Source organism: Pseudochaenichthys georgianus, chromosome 7, assembly GCF_902827115.2.
Source record: "Pseudochaenichthys georgianus chromosome 7, fPseGeo1.2, whole genome shotgun sequence".
Classification (NCBI taxonomy): domain Eukaryota; kingdom Metazoa; phylum Chordata; class Actinopteri; order Perciformes; family Channichthyidae; genus Pseudochaenichthys; species Pseudochaenichthys georgianus.
The window spans coordinates 8985366-9000758 of record NC_047509.1 but is presented as its reverse complement, the minus strand read 5'-3'; the positions used below and the strand labels follow the sequence as shown (position 1 = coordinate 9000758).

General features: G+C 40.6%; 1 protein-coding gene across 2 annotated transcripts in view; it reads left to right on the top strand.

Moving 5' to 3' along the window:
- The window catches only part of LOC117449620 (nucleolar protein 4-like), a 148824-nt gene that overhangs the window by 40719 nt on the left and 92712 nt on the right, over positions 1–15393 (top strand). The window contains exon 1 of one of the 2 annotated variants that reach the window (XM_071203731.1): positions 12868–13028. The exons of the other annotated variant lie outside the window; for it this stretch is intronic. The gene's annotated coding sequence lies outside the window, so the exon portion shown is untranslated. Of the gene's footprint in view, positions 1–12867; positions 13029–15393 lie in introns of those variants that run through there. 2 annotated transcript variants of the gene reach the window in all.

Below are 15393 nucleotides of genomic sequence, written 5' to 3'. Positions count from 1 at the left end.
TGAGCAAAGACGTGTAGGAGGCCCACTAACGCCTTGCTGGAAAATATAACTCCCACACATCGACTTGCAATTAAAACATTGTGTTTTCACAATGTTTCAGTCTGTCAGTCCTGGAGGTCAGTGGACCAAAACCACTTCTTCTCATTAGGTACGAGACAGTGTTGTTTGTGTTTTCTCTGCACTGAATGCATATTTATCCAATGACTAATTAATGCTAGCCTACAAAGATGTGAACAATGAATGGTTAGACAAGTAGATTGATTAACAGAAAACAATATTTTTTCCATTTCTCAGAAGAAAAAAGGTTTCGATAGAAAATATACCCAGAAGAGCTGGTTTTGCATTTAATCACTTTGAACTAGTTTACTATCAATGCATTTGACATTGTTTCAGAGTAACGTAGAATATCAAATGCAAGAAAAAGTAAAAATGTCAAGCACAAGTTCCCAGCGCCCAGGTTCAACTATTTAAATGGCTTGTGTTGTCTGGGCAAAAACCCAAAAATATTCAATAGGCAAAGTGTAATTAATCTAAACAATAACTAGAGCCACAACATGTACCGTGGCTTCTCGAGGGCTGCCTTTGAACGTAGACAAATCAGACCTGTTGGTTTGCAACATCGCTCTCAATCATCCATCAAAAGAACAGACTGCCAGGTAGTATAGGAAGAGACACATCTGAATAAATAGTCGAGTAGATCGTATATCTTCATTAGAAAAAGTGTGTGTGTGTGTGTGTGTGTGTGTGTGTGTGTGTGTGTGTGTGTGTGTGTGTGTGTGTGTGTGTGTGTGTGTGTGTGTGTGTGTGTGTGTGTGTGTGTGTGTGTGTGTGTGTGTGTGTGTGTGTGTGTGTGTGTGTGTGTGTGTGTGTGTGTGTGTGTGTGTGTGTGTGTGTGTGTGTGTGTGTGTGTGTGTGTGTGTGTGTGTGTGTGTGTGTGTGTGTGTGTGTGTGTGTGATAATGATTGGTATATTCCGTATTGTCCCCACACCACTTCACCCTCTGCCACTATCAGTGCCACACACTCGCTGTCAATCATATTCCCTGTGTGCATGTGAATAAGGGAGTGTCTGTGTTTGTGTGTCTAGATAACGGGTGGGCGGGTTACACTCGTTCCAATTAAGCCAGGCCCCTGGCGTTGAGTTAATTAGCTGAGGAGAGAGAGAAAGACACACTGAAGTGCCAATTTACACTGGAATGCCAATATATCTGTCTGTCAAAGATATATACAGACACCCACACACATTCGCACGCACGCAAACACACGTACACACACTCAGAGACGTTAAAAAACCCACATGCAGTTCAATACTTCCACACCTTTCCCCACACTATCTATTTTTTTGGCAACTAATCCTTCACACACACACACACACACACACACACACACACACACACACACACACACACACACACACACACACACACACACACACACACACACACACACACACACACACACACACACACACACACACACACACACACACACACACACACACACACACACACACTCACACTCACACTCACACACGGCTTCACATCTGCAGCGGTGTTGTTATGAAACAGTGCTATCAGTCTGTTTGGTCACACAATGTCAAAGCCCCTCAATTAGATCACATTGACATATTGACACGCTTCTCATTATCACTTCCATGTTAGAATCCTGCAAAGAAAAAACACGTTTTTCTCTATTTATGTCTCCACCATACATTTCTCTGTGTGACCTTATCATCGCGGGGGAAAACAGTAATTGTTTGTCCAACTGTTGCAGCTTTATCCTTTAACTCACTGATAATCACTGCTTGTAGTTTAATGATGAAAGTCCTGAAGACTGTTCCGTACCAATTATCAAAAGACACAGAATCAAGTTTCTCAAATGTTGTAAGATAACCATAATTCCTCTACATCCTTTTTTTTTTTTTCTTTTTTTTTTTTGGCTACCTTCCCTCCCAAATGTGAAGCGTCTTTGGGTTCAAGAAAAGCGCTATAGAAATAAAATATATTATTATTATTACATCTGTCAGTGTAATGATCTGCATCACAAGCAGACTGTGAGCGATGAATAAAATATGTTGTTGCGTACAGCGGTGAAGGTTCCACTGATGTGGGATCTCGATCAATAGTCGAGGCTGTGTGCCAATATTCAGCAACTTTCATTATGAGATTTATGAGGACTCATGTCAGTCATACGATCGTGCAAAGACAATCAACTTCACCACAGATGGGAGGGCAGGACGGGCCAGATATATCTCCTGCTGAAGGGGAGCCTATCGTAAAGTTCAATGTACAATGCATGCAAGGAGAAGTTCAATAACCAAGACATTAAATCCAACAAAATAAGCGAAAATAACAATCTACAGTAGATTTTATTAATAAAATGGAAGATCCACAAGGTTTACAGTTGTCCTCCAGAAACCTTATTATCCAACAGAAGCAGCATAACTGGTGAATGTTTAATAAAAAAACCTCTCAAAAACAAAGTAATAGAGATAAAATGTCCCCCGAGGGAAATGTTTACTTTATTTAACCCTACAGTTCTTGTTCCCTTATAACGTTTTAGCGCTAGTTAATCTTGAAAAGCTGCAAAGTATGTGCTATTCACCTACCTCTAACAAAACACTCATATTTGAAGTTCTTCAAGCTAGTAGCTCAAGTTAAAATATAGGTGTTGTGTTTGGCAGAATGTATAGTGTGTGTGTGTGTGTGTGTGTGTGTGTGTGTGTGTGTGTGTGTGTGTGTGTGTGTGTGTGTGTGTGTGTGTGTGTGTGTGTGTGTGTGTGTGTGTGTGTGTGTGTGTGTGTGTGTGTGTGTGTGTGTGTGTGTGTGTGTGTGTGTGTGTGTGTGTGTGTGTGTGTGTGTGTGTGTGTGTGTGTGTGTGTGTGTGTGTGTGTGTGTGTGTGTGTGTGTGTGTGTGTGTGTGTGTGTGTGGATGAGACTGTGCTGCAGAAAGATTACAGTGTGCGGCCCATAGGAGCAAACGTACAGACAACAATAGAGGAACAATGACTCACTCACCTATAGAAATAACATGGGACATGGGGAGCGTGTGTGTGTGTGTGTGTGTGTGTGTGTGTGTGTGTGTGTGTGTGTGTGTGTGTGTGTGTGTGTGTGTGTGTGTGTGTGTGTGTGTGTGTGTGTGTGTGTGTGTGTGTGTGTGTGTGTGTGTGTGTGTGTGGTGCGCGCGCGCGCGCAACACGTTCTCACTCCCATCCCGTCACATATTGACGGACGGTCAGGTCCCCTCCCCGTCGCTATATTACGTACAGGGTACCCCTTTCCCGTCATTTTCTACGGGCAGGGCGTCCCATAGACCTTCATTGCGGACACAGCGGACCCCTTGACCGTCAGGTTTCTACGGGAAGGGCGTCCCATAGACCTTCATAATGCCTATTTTAAGGTTCATTTGGCCATTAAAATGCGTTTTGATGTCATTTTATACGAGTAATGAGTTTTTATTTCTGATTATTTGTGCAGTACATGTACATGATGTTTAGTTTGCTAGTTATGACGAAGATTACTTCATGAATGTGTACACATTCATGGTTGCTAAGGTGGTTGCTATGGACGCTGCAACAGCTCCCAGACCACGTGATCAACAACAATGGCTGTCCTTCGTGTTATTCTCGGTGGAAAAATGCCTATTTTATGGTTCATTTGGCCATTAAAATGCGTTTTGATGTCATTGTATGCGAGTAATGAGTTTTTATTTCTGATTATTTGTGCAGTACATGTACATGATGTTTAGTTTGCTAGTTATGACGAAGATCACCTTACGTCTGTGAGGAAAATACACGGGGCTCAGAGCCTCGTATTTTTAAAATCTTTTTTTCCTTCTAATTTGTTATTCTTTTCAAAATAACACACTGTTATTTACTCACCAATAACATACAATTATCCTTGCTTTTATTTATTGGTTTAATTCCATAATCTCGGTCTTTTTTGGCGTTCGTCAGGAACTGAATTTAACAATAAACGTAGGCATTTCGAGCGATTACCCAAGATTCTCAGCTACGCTGATTGGATGTTTTAGCCGCAATGCATGCTGGGATTTGGTGTTTATATTATATGAAATCCGGAAAACATTTGAAAAGACTAAAATAATACTTAATTCCGAGTGCTCTTGCTTTTCTCTTTGAAAGTCATCACATAACGGCATTGTAATACACGGTTCGGCTGCATTAAATATTACAGATCTGCCGTAGTTCTTTATTTAGAGCGCCCTGATGAGAAGACCTATGGAAAAACTGAAGAAATGCCGCCGAAACTGAATACTTGACGTGGATCATAAATATATCAACAATTAAAAAACTTCTCAATTTCTCTTCACACAATACGTCTCCTTGCAGTATCAACACTAATTCGGCTGACTTTTACATTTGATGTAATTCATAGATAGGTTATATTTACACCATAACGGTGCACAGCTGATAAAAAAGGACTTGTAGTTTTTAAAGATATTACTGATTTGAATTGGATTGCATTTTGAATGTAAGAATGTAAATACTGATTCTGAAATAGTATAGCAATATGCTGTAAAATTATGTGAAAGCATGAATAAAACTACACATCTTCAGATGTTGTACATAAGTGTCTGTGTGTACCTTGTGTGCCTAGTGGTTAAAGCACGTTATTGAATTATTGTTTTTATGTGTTATATTTGATTAAAAAAATATTAAGAGTACATATACTTTCATAGGGGGAAAGTCGAAGGTCTGTGATAGAAATATAGAATATAAAAAATCAAGAAGATACTATAAGTGATCTCTTCAATAAAACAGTTTAGTGCAGGATGTACAAAGATATTAATAGGAGGAGGTGCAAAACAGAAAAACGAATTAACCTTTATTTAAACATTAAATAACAGATTACGGTCTTCTTTTAAATAAGAAAAAAACGTTGGGGGTATCTATCTACAGATAAATACAAAGTACTTAACGTCTAATATATTGCTTTCCTGCAATGTTAATTATGTTGAAGCACTTATTTTAACTGATATTATACATATGGATTATACTCTTATGTATGTAGATAGAATAAGAAATGTACAGAATATGACAGTTTAATGGTGGAGGTACACACATATTGATAGATGTCTTGTAATGCACTGTTGAGGGACCTGTGACCCAAGTTTTTCATTCATTTCATAACTACACCGTAAGTTGTGTATGATATGTCAATACACCTTTAAAATCTTGAAATCTTGAAAGGGATGTGCAAAATAGCCATAATATATAGTCTTTAATTAACTATTAGTAGAGAATAACGAGTAATTAATATACTTTATTACTCGTTTCCATTAATGTCAATTGCAGATACATGTTTAGTCTTCTCAAGCACCAACTATCAAATATCTCTCCTGATTGTTGGCACTTGACAATCACCTTACCTGAATGTCACTCAGGTGTAACTAAAGTCTGATTTAAGGGTTGTTTATATTTCACATCATTAATCAGAATCTGCAAAGTAACTCAAATAAGTGTAGTGGAGTAAAAATACCAGGTTACCCTCTGAATTGTAGTGGAGTAGAATTACAAAGTATCAATGAGCGGTCATGTGGGTATATTAATGCTATATATTGATGCTGCGCATTATGGACAGCGATTTTCACCCATTTATAAATTATATGTTTTACATTTGATAACACCAATGTGTTTAATACTGGCAACTTCTAATTGTGGGAAAAACGAAAACGTTCAGTAGAGACGTCCCATAGAACATTTTGCGAAACACAATAGTGTAGTGTGTAGTTCTGGGGGGGCGTTCGATTCCAGTTTTGGATAGTCTGGCGTGGTTTCGTTACATTTCAAACAGCTGTTTGACGCTGTAACCTTGGCGCACTGCCACTCCAACATCCAATCCCAGACCTTGAAGAGTAATCACGGGGACTGTAGTCCTAAACGATAGCTGGGGATTCTGGGTAGTGTCTTTGGCCATCCTAAACTCAAACATTTTGACAATCGCAATGATGCTCGAAATGTCCCTTATAGGCCTACGTCTGTTTCCGGTTATTTTTATTTTTGAAATTCAGTTCCTGACGGACACCAAAAAAGACCGAGATTATGGAATTAAACCAATAAATAAAAGCAAGGATAATTGTGTGTTATTGGTGAGTAAATAACAGTGTGTTATTTTGAAAAGAATAATAAATTAGAAGGAAAAAAATATTTTAAAAATACGAGGCTCTGAGCCCCGTGTATTTTCCTCACAGACGTAAGGTAATCTTCGTCATAACTAGCAAACTAAACATCATGTACATGTACTGCACAAATAATCAGAAATAAAAACTCATTACTCGCATACAATGACATCAAAACGCATTTTAATGGCCAAATGAACCTTAAAATAGGCATTTTCACCGAGAATAACACGAAGGACAGCCATTGTTGTTGATCACGTGGTCTGGGAGCTGTTGCAGCGTCCATAGCAACCACCTTAGCAACCATGAATGTGTACACATTCATGAAGTAATCTTCGTCATAACTAGCAAACTAAACATCATGTACATGTACTGCACAAATAATCAGAAATAAAAACTCATTACTCACATAAAATGAGATCAAAACGCATTTTAAAGCCAAATGAACCTTAAAATAGGCATTATGAAGGTCCATGGGACGCCCTGCCCGTAGAAGCCTGACGGGCAAGGGGTCCGCTGTGTCCGCAATGAAGGTCTATGGAACGCCCTGCCCGTAGAAAATGACGGGAAAGGGGTACCCTGTACTAATATAGCGACGGGGAGGGGCCCTGACCGTCCGTCAATATGTGTGTGTGTGTGTGTGTGTGTGTGTGTGTGTGTGTGTGTGTGTGTGTGTGTGTGTGTGTGTGTGTGTGTGTGTGTGTGTGTGTGTGTGTGTGTGTGTGTGTGTGTGTGTGTGTGTGTGTGTGTGTGTGTGTGTGTGTGTGTGTGTGTGTGTGTGTGTGTGTGTGTGTGAGAAAGTTCAATAGCAAAGCATTCTGTGAAAAGAAGGTCTGAGTCTTTTGTCTGGGTTGTTGTGGTTATGAGTGAGAGGAGAGGAGAGGAGAGGAGGGAGAGAAGGGCATCTGTACTTTACTCCAGAGAGAGAACATGAGCCACAGGAAGACAGCAGAAGAAGAAGAAGAGGAGGAGAGGATGATGTGCTGCATATTTGAGATGTGCGAATCGTCCACTGGCTCCATTAGCACTCATCCCAAGCCTCCGCTCATCTGCCCATCCCTTTATCTTTCCCTCCATCAGCCCCCCGTCCCAATTCAATAAGAGGAGGAAATTACCCAGGATGCTTCCTGGCAGGGCTGGGGGGGTGCAGACAAACGGGTGAGGAGTGAGAGGAGAGGAGACAAGAGGAGGTGATAGAGATGGCAGGGCGGTGGCTCTGTCTGGAGGAAGATGGAGAGGAGGAGAGGGTGAGGAGGGGGTGGATGTGCTTGGACAGGGTGAAAATAAAAATGAGAAAATGTGTAGGTGACAGCGGGATGAAAAGGGGAGGAGGGGGTCGGGGGAGGAATCAGAGGGAATTAAAAAAGCAGAATGAGGTGGTTCATTATCGTTTATGGTCTCCCCCTCTCCCTCTCACTGCCCATTATTTCAGAAGCTACCTCAGGAGGAAAGACATTTCATTATTTTTGGGAGGAGGGGTGTGTGAGTGTGTGTGTGCGCAAAGGGGGGATTGGGGGTTGGTCTATTATAATTCCTAACATACTTTTGAGAAGAAAGAAGGAACAATCATACATTTGGATATGAAAGGATGAAGTAGTGACCTTTTGTCCAGGCGGAAAATAAAAAGCTGATCTTCAGGAGAATCTTTCGAGTAGTAAGGTAATAAGTGATGTATTATTAATAAGTGAAACAAAATAGTGATTTAGCCTCATTCTTAAATGAACGCAGTCTTCCGTGCTAAGCATCTGAACTTCATTAATCGTGAAATAAATTAAGCCCAGTATCAGGATGTTAAGGCGGTTCTTTACAAATGGAGAAAAATGGGAAATAATCAACTGATCTCAAGGCCTCACACACTAACAAATCCACATGGCAGATAGTTGCCATAGTAACATGTGAACCAATGTGACAGTTATCAGGGAGTCTTTAACGGTATCATCGAGCCAGATGAGCTTTTTATAACCCAAAGTTGATCTCCCATGCATCAAGTTAATCCAACCCCATGATTCACCTGACAAGATATGCAATCCTCTCTTTGTACAAGTGCATTGTTCCTCTACTTTATGCACATCAAAGAAAGTTTGAGAACAATTAACTTCCATTTAAATCACAGCTACTATTAGTGGTCACTTTCAATATTTTACAGCTTGTTTGATGAAAAACTGAAAATGAAAACACGAGAAACATCTTATACAGAGCTAAGATGATACAAAGATCACACATGAAGTGCCCGTCGGTCTTTAAGCCCTCGGTGTGGGTTTGCACCAGGGGCACGACCTTTATCACGTCTTATCCTCTCACCATCTGCCCCCAAACTCTCCAGTGTATACTGACCAATAACAGAGAAACACCATGGAAACTGCCCTGAAAGAAAAATCCCCTTGATGGCTTTTAAGTGCACAGCACATAACATGTAAGTACAGTGAAAGCCTCGGACACTCACTGTTTCCATGAGACCCTTTTCCATGCACCCTCCTGAGTACTAGGTGAAGACCCGAATCCTCCCCTGAAACTGCTGTGAGATGAGAGTACAACTGCACCAAAACCAACACTAAAGTGCACACAGAGAATGCAAGGAAGACCCTTACATCGTGAACTACATTACATAAACTCCCAAGAAATCAGACATAATCTAGACATAAATAAAAACCTGTAAAATCTCCCTTTACGTAAGACGTAGACTTCTCTCTTTATAAACTGGTTTTAATGTTGGAAGATAATATATCGAAAATACGGATTTGAACAACTTCAGCTAAATGTTGCAGTAAGTATTTCAATTAATTTTGTATATTTGAAATTGTTAAATAACACTTGGACACAGAGAGACCATGGCCCTTTCTCATTTCATCAAATCCCCCTCCTCGACTCCTCTGTCCTCCGGTAGTGACCCGGAAATGAATTTTAGCGCGCCATGTTGAAGGACATCCCATTTCTCTAAATGCACGTCGAGGACCGAGCATCGAGCATCGAGGAGGCTCTCTGGAGGAGCTCTAACCGAGGATACACTGATGGGTCCTCCATGGTCCTCCACGGCTCCTTCGCGGATGCATTTCCGGGAACAGAGATGTTTCAAAGAGTCGTGACGCACGGCCGGACTTATCTCAGCCAATGACAGCTCTGCATGCATCCCCTGGATATTATTTTAGAAACTGCTTTCATCGCGACGCGATGTTTACAGAGAGAACAGCTGTGAGGTCCTTGCAGAAAGCAGAGCAGTGTGTATAATATATATCGCTCAGTATAACAGGCCTACTCTCTTTATTTGCTTTAGTTTAGTAGTAGATATCTACAAACAAAGAGTCGATATTTTTCTAAAACCATTCAGTGCTTCACAATAAAATACACAACGGCTGTAGCCTGTTTTAGGAGCTGTGTGTGTGTGTGTGTGTGTGTGTGTGTGTGTGTGTGTGTGTGTGTGTGTGTGTGTGTGTGTGTGTGTGTGTGTGTGTGTGTGTGTGTGTGTGTGTGTGTGTGTGTGTGTGTGTGTGTGTGTGTGTGTGTGTGTGTGTGTGTGTTGTGTGTGTGTGTGTGTGTGTGTGGTGTGTTGTGTGTGTGTGTGTGTGTGTGGTACAGTGTGTAGGTGTGTGTGGTACAGTGTGTAGGTGTGTGTGGTACAGTGTGTGCGTAGATGCAGCGGACAGACAGGTCTGTTGGTTTGGTGTCCTCTGCTTACTTTTAATACTTGTAAATACAACTTTTGGCCCGTAATTTATTTTCCTCATTGTAGCGACCAAAGGGGAGAGGGGGGGATATATCCAGTCTCTGATAGTGTTACGAGTTATGAGAGTGCTCTGTTTGATTCTGAAATTGTATTTATTTATATAAATATATACACATATATATGTGTGTGTGTGTGCGTGTCCGCATCTGTAGCCTGTTATTGTCTCATTATACCGCACTGTGAATGAATCAAAGTAAATATATAAGTCATCATGAACACATCTGTCCATCAGACAGAGGCTGCTGTGCCTTCTGTCATCATTAATGGACGTCTCTTTAAAATGACCGCTCAGAGGAGAGGAGTTCTCATTTCTCTAACCGCCTGCTGCTTCCCCTCCTCTCTCCTCGGTTCCCCTCCTCGGCTCCTCCGCTCGCATCTCCTGTGGGCGGGACTAAGTATCGAGGATAGGAGTCGAGGAGGGGAGTCGAGGAGGGGAGTTCGAGAAATGAGAAAGGGCCTATGTCCTATCTCACAATATTAACTACAATTAGAAGAACAAACAAACCTAACCAAAAACATAACCTCATAAGCGTATGTAAATATTAAAACATAATTACATCAATAAATAAGGCCTATTTAGAGAAAGCTTTAAATGCATTCAACCCTTGTCTTTTGCTAAAAGAGAGATCCAAATAAACAAACAACTAACATCTCTCAAGCTATGCAGAATATTCTGTATGTTCTGTGTTACAGGAAGCGATAAGCATCATTATGAACACACACTGCTGCAATTCCCTCTGCACTCTGCATGGCCAATTACAGCGCAGTGTCACCCTCTGCCTATAGGTGGCAGGTTTGTCATGGAAATGTATGAGGACGCACACACACACCTGCACATTCATGAGTATGTATAGTGGCAGGTGTGCATTTAAACCCTTTTATTATATACGTGTTCTAGTTTAAAGGTCAAAGTGCAACAGAAATGAAACTCTCTCTCCCTGAGGGCTCTATGTTTGTCCAAGAAATATATTCAAACCAAATCTACAGCACCAGGAGATGTGAAACTGCGCTTTTTAATATACTGAATCCATATTTAAGATGCACTGAAATAATAATTTATTTTGACGCCATGGCAGCTTGTGTGTTTAAAGGAGTTGGTTTATGTCAGTGAAGTTTTTATTAAAACTTTAGTGCAATTGCCACACATTTTTGTCCACATCCTTCAGAGCGTATTATTCTTCCGACCTAAAGTTTATAAATACCATAGGACAGCATATTCTCAGGACTTTTTTTTATCATGATTCATCCAAACTCCCTTTTCTCTTTATCGAGTGAAAGAGATGCTGCTTTTGGACAGTTGGTCCAAGTTGTGTCCAAATATGTTTTTTTGTTGTTGTTTTGAATTGAAAGAATAATACATTTGAATGAATTCATCAGCATCTGTGATGAGGCATTTTCTGCTCTGCTTTGACTTGTCACCAACCATGGGAGATATATTTATGAAAATAATGTTTGATAATTCTCTGCAGGGTCACTGAAAATGTATGAGAGGAAACTATAAATTAAAGGGATTATTCTAATTACTAAGTACTGCTGATACATCATTAGCAATTAAGTGTTTGAATTTAAATGATCCAGTGGACTGACTTGTATGGTGGTGATAATGAAATCTGCTCTGATGACAGACAATAAAAGATAGTGGGCTAAAATAACATTTGTATTGTTTTAAATAGAATTCGTCCTTAACACCAAAGCCGTCTAATACAATATCCCGGCAGTAAATCCTCTATCATAAAGGTTTTTATATTCAGTTTCTGTTAAAACTATTTCAGAAAGTTTTTTAATCCAACTCTGATAATTGTGTGTTATAGAGGTGTCTAGTTATTTATGTTACCGTCATTGATAGATATGGTTTGGACAAAACAGCAGAGATATTGCAGAGTGTAGTAAGAGCAGATCAGCCTCTATTGATCCCCCAATGGTGTTGCAGCAGCTCAAGGACAGAAATACGTGCAAGCACATAGAAATGTAAAAATGAAATAAATAATTTTAATAGGGCTGCGTCCAACAAGTATTTTCATTATCAATTATTCTACCTACTTTTTTCTCGAATAATAGTGTGGGCTAAAAAAAAACACTCCATCCGATAATTCCCAGAGTTGGCAGATATCTTTCTGTTGATCAACTAATCGATGAGTCGACTTATCAGTACAGCTCCAAATTAAAATTATTTAAATATAAATAACCACGTGAAAGAGTAATTTAACTTAAAACTCCAATGCAATAAGTATACCCACAGCAAGTGTTGTATTCGAACATCTAATTGTGCTTTTTGACAATGATAAAACGTAGGATCCTTTCTAACTTAGATGATGACCAAATATGTATATATGCTGACAGTTATTTTACTCTTATTTTTATTCATCTCCTATTTTCATAGTCTTTTATTATTATTATTATCATTATTTCCTTGATTTTATGTTATTTATTATTTATTTTAGATGTTATTGATCTGTGTGAATCTTTGCTGTACTGTTTTTTTTTTCACGCTGATCCTGTTGCTGCTTTGTACAACTGAATTTCCCCTCGGGGATTAATAAAGGTTCATCTTATTTTATCTTATCTTATCTTATTTATAAACTACATTACGTCTAATAGTGACCTCATTGTTCCTCTCTTTTTCTCTTCTGTGTATACTTTTCAAATATTAACATCTATTGAACAGGTCTACCTTATGCTTTAATAAGAAACAAATATGTGTCTAGTTTGGGGAACACATATGTGTGGAAGCCATTTGTGAGAAAACTGTGTGGTCTTCTAACTAAGGATTTAATCGTTTTTACTTTAAAAGCATTATTGATCTTAGTTATATTTTCAGAAATACATTTATTTCTCTCCTTTCTAATGGAAACTGACATCTGGGTGTGCAGTACGGTCCATCTTTCTCCCTCTCTATCTCTCTCCCTCTCCCTCTGTGATGTCAGCAGTCGTGGCCCCGCCCCCTCGGGTTGCCACAGAGAGTCTTGAGGGTCCTGTTGTGTGCTCTCACTCCCTCCCTTCACACATACAGCAGGTTATAATGTCCGTTTCAAATAAACACTACAAAAAAAACCGGAGGGCGAATGAATAAACAATTAAACCAAACAGCGACAGCAAGAAAACACAAGACTGTGGAAAAAACGCGGGTGCTGGTGGTCGACTTTAATGTTTGAAATCTTGCACAAGTGAAGGTAAGAAGGCGTTTTCTGATTGTGTTTTTTATTATTTATTATGTCTGTGTATACCGTCAGTGCTGCTCCACTCTGTGTCGCTGCATGCTGGTGCTGAGTGCCCGCAGTGGAGGAGACACCGTGCTGCCGCTGGTGCCGCTGGACCCTCTACTGACAGGCTGTCAATTATCGAACCGAGCTAAATATAAGTAATATTGCACAGGTTTTCGCCACCGTGACACGCTTTGAATGTGGTTAAGTTGCCGACTGGAGCCCCTCACTAAGTTATATTGTGTTGTTGTCATTGCTCCCCCTGCACCGGCTCCGTGCCTCACCGCCTGCTGCTCGTTAAAGCCCCGACGCTGCTCCCCGTGTGTGGGTCATTGTGCGGCTACAGCAGGCCGCTCCGTCCTGCGACAGTATGATTATCATTATCATTCATGGCCGTGTTTCTGCTGTAATGCGGAGTGCAGGAGGCCAGCGTGCTCCTGACAGCCGCACATTGTTCTGGGGCTGCACGTGCGCGCGCGCGCCTTGAACGTCTGTCTGTGCGTGAGTAAGTGGTGACCGTGCGCGTGTGTTTACATATATCTGAGTGTCGTGTGTGTGTGGGTGATGCGGAATGACCAAGCACACGCACACTGTGAGGAACAATCGGTGGCGCGTGCCAAGCATTGAAACAGTGTCCTCTCAATTGAATGGACCATTGTGACGTGTGCTGGTTGGGCAGCATATGAGAAACAAAAACAATGTTAAACAGAGGTTTAGTTGTATCTGTCTGTCCGTTATTCCCAGTTGAAAAATAATATATGCCAACTTGAATGGGCAGAAACATTAGGGGAATGCTTGTGAACAGGATGACACATGTTTCTGTCAGATTGTATTGCATAGGGGATTGTGAAACATGTGTAACTATTTCTAGTTGTATTCATTTATCACACACCACCTGACACCTTGCTGCTCCTGGTTCATGTAAAGATTGTGAATACAGTCTCTTTTCTTTCACTGTGTGATAACTACAGCAATTTCAATAGCACTGCGTCATAAAGTCCACATAGCTGAAGGTGTTTCATGATCCACTGCTACTGTCAATGAGAGACCCTCCGCAGGCAGGTCAGAGGTCAGGGATGGAGCAGCAGCACAGGTGCTGATTATAATTCAGTGCCTTGCATAAGGGCCCTCAGAAGGGGCAGGGGTTTTCTAACTGAGAGGCTCGAGTAGACATCATCCAGCTGAAGGACGGACTCTTTGCACAGATGTGCTTACAGCAAGTTGAAGTATACTGTACACAGTGCAGGTTTCCATGGCAACGTCTTACAGGAAACAGTTTTTCAGCTGTCCAAAGTTACCATATGTTGTTTGAAAACCTAGTTTTCAACTTTGTCACTGCAAGAAGAAAATAAGTGTTCTGGTGGCAGCGTTTTAAAGTTATGAATTGGTTTAATGTTCAGATATTTCTCTTCAATGGGTATGAACACAAGGAACTGAATAAAGCTGTAGGGTCTACTTTCTGTGAGGAGGGGCCTACACTGAGATTGAAATATGCTCATACCTTATCAAATATCCAGAGGAGCTGCAACAATTAGTTGACAAAATGATTGGTCTATTGACCCAAAGAATTATTGGGAATAATTTGATAAACGACTAATCAACTTTTGCATGCACACCATGCTGTTTTCAGCTTCTCGAATATGTACTTCTCTCTGTTCTATTTCTTATTATAGTGAATATCTTTGTTTTGGAATGACAAATCAAGACATTTAACTCACGAACATTGATATTTTCAGTTGAATTTGTGTATTTTACATTTGATCAATCAATAACTTAATCGTCAGAAATCTGTAACCTATAACCTTTTTTATTATTGTAATTAACATATCTTGGGGCTTTTATGGGGGATACGTGGAAATAAAAAAAAGGTAGTATTGTGCATTGAGGTTACATGTATATTATATGTAGCATATTGGTTGCAGTCTAAGGGGTTAAGGTTATCTCAGATCTTACCCCCTCCCCTTCTGCCAGGGGATGTTAGGACTAGAGCCTCTTCCAGGATAAATCCTTCTGGGAGGGCCTGCTTAGCTCCCTCTCTGCTCCAAAATAACTCCAGTTTTCTGACCTGACCTGCATGTGCTGGGCAGGAGGGTAGGGGAGGAAGGATAGCCTGTCCACTAATCCCCTCTTCCCCCTCATCCTCTCCCTCTGCCTTCTGGATGAGTTGGGTCCCTTTATTTCTGGAGTCTTGCACCTTGGGAAGGCTCCAGATTTGTGTCCTTACCCTTTATTGTTCGTTTCCATTTGGGAGATGCCTGCCTGGTTTCTTGCTGTGTTCTTTAGAGGTCATGAGGGTCAGACACCTGCCTTTGTTTAGTCTCCTTCTTACTTTAGT